This window comes from Micropterus dolomieu, linkage group LG22 (genome assembly GCF_021292245.1).
Source record: "Micropterus dolomieu isolate WLL.071019.BEF.003 ecotype Adirondacks linkage group LG22, ASM2129224v1, whole genome shotgun sequence".
Classification (NCBI taxonomy): Eukaryota; Metazoa; Chordata; class Actinopteri; order Centrarchiformes; family Centrarchidae; genus Micropterus; species Micropterus dolomieu.
In genome coordinates, this window is record NC_060171.1 from 876,035 (window position 1) to 878,218 (window position 2,184).

Genomic DNA, 2,184 nt, shown 5'->3' on the forward strand with positions numbered 1-2,184 from the left:
ACGCCCCGACGCCCCATTCCCTCTCTGAGACCTACAACGGGTTGCGTGACTGCTACGACCGGCGCGCTGTGAACAGTTGGCGATGGTTCCCTCTGGCTGGAGGAATTTTACACACTGCTGCAGCTGGAGGCTCCGCAGCGCCACGCAACTTTCTAAATTCTTCCCTCTCACGGAGAAAAGACGTCAGGTCCAAACCAAACTTGCTTTATTGGCACGAATGTTAAAACAATAGTGTCGCCAAAGCTTCTAGGAAAATACAAATAATATTCTATTCATATAGTTCCTTTCAAACGTTAAATCCAGACGCTGTTGCGCTCACATGAAATAGCCTTTAGGCTTGTTAACGTTAGATCACGCTGCATGTAGTAAATAAATGTATTTGCATGTTACCCTCCAGTTACTTTGAACAATAAAATTGAAACGCCCCAAACTGCAGATTCCTTAAGGCAAAAGTAGTAAATGACCAACAGGTGCTATCTTGCACCTTTGAAAGAGTCATTCTGCTGCACACCGTTAGTAGATCAGCTTACCTGTTAATTTGCTGGTGAAATCACGTTTGCACACGTTTTTACTCAGGCAGACCTTTAGCAGATCTGGCCCTGTGTGTGTTCTTGGACTTAAAAAACAGGGGGGGGGGGGTTCCGACTTAAAACACCGTTGTTCTCCACTAAATATACACCAACACGTTGCTTTATTGCTGATTAAATGAAGTTTCTCTCACATTCAGGTCTGTTGGCAAACCTCAATATTCAACTTTCAGACATCATTTTAAAGGTCAGAAGGTCAGGATGTAGCTGACAATCATCACTGGGTAAAAACAGCGGAGTCCCCAGTGTGAAGGCGTCCTCTGCTCCACTGAGCATGATATAAACTCCTGATTCATTTGCTAATTAGAGCTGAATAATTAGATGGTTTTCTTAATGACTCTCTCCATTAGAGCTGTTACCCCCAATAATCAGGCGTCTCCACAGAGAGAGGAGAGAGAGAGAAATGTGCTGTCAAACATGTATGGCTGCTGCAAACTGTAATGAGCTTGTTTGTCTCAGGTAAAGTTTCTTTTTCAGAGTTTCATCATCTGAAACCTGTTCCAAGTACTAATGCATGGTCGTCACAGAGAATAGCATTTTGCCGTTGTGCGCTTACCTGATTGCAGTAATATTGTCATGCGCACGCCGTCCAGAGACAGATGGGTTTAATTCCAGGATGCTTCCTCCTGCGTCCTCGTCTCAGCAGCTCAGCACTCTGCAGCTTATTACCAGCACTGCCTGCGGCGGTAATGAGCACAAACCAAACATAAAAGCAGAGCGTCTGCAAGTTTCAGCCTGTTAAAATCCCGTTAATGGCTGAAGGAGATTCAACAAAAGCTGATGAAGTAAAAACAAGATTCTACAGCTGGTTAAATATCACAAGTCAAAACGTCTGGAATCACAGTGAAACATTTAAAGGCAGCTGTTATTAACGCCTCAACACTAAGCAGTAAGTCACATCTCAGACAGTTAAGAGTCAAATCTTAGAGAACAGCAGGAGTCTGATGTTCAGAGGGAGATGAGAGAATACTGGACTGCCACCTAGTGGGAGGACACGGAGCTGCATCTTCCATCAGTTTCAGTCCAACAGCAGAGAATTTTTCATCAGAGGTGATGTGTGTTTTAATTAATTTAAATGTACTTTCTGCAGGTAAATGAAGAAAGGAAGGTGTTTGTGTTCAGCAGGCAGGCAGGGAGGGAAAAATCTAACTTCTGACACATTTCAGTTGCATTGTGGGAAATGTTCAGTGAGGTAGAAGGTAGGATTTTCCTCAGTTACAATATAACAAAATGTTCAATACATGTTTGATTTCATTCATTTGAATCACGAACGAATTGGCAGTTAATTTTTCAATTAAGATATTTATTTTGTTGGGGAAAAGGGACAGAAAAAAGATTCTGGCTTAATTTTACTGGTGCATATTTGTTCTGCCTCAGATTTGGGAAGTGATCCAGTGTTTTGCATCAAGTGTTTGTTCTGACCATCAAGAAAAGTTTTTAAAACCATAATCAACTTTTACTCAGAAGCTAAAATCAATCAGCCTTTAAACCTCGAAAGAAATAACGATTTAACATTTATTGTGATAATTATTTATATCCAGTGATATGAATTATTTTTTTAGCGTGATTACATTTTTGGGCCCCATCGCCCGGCCCT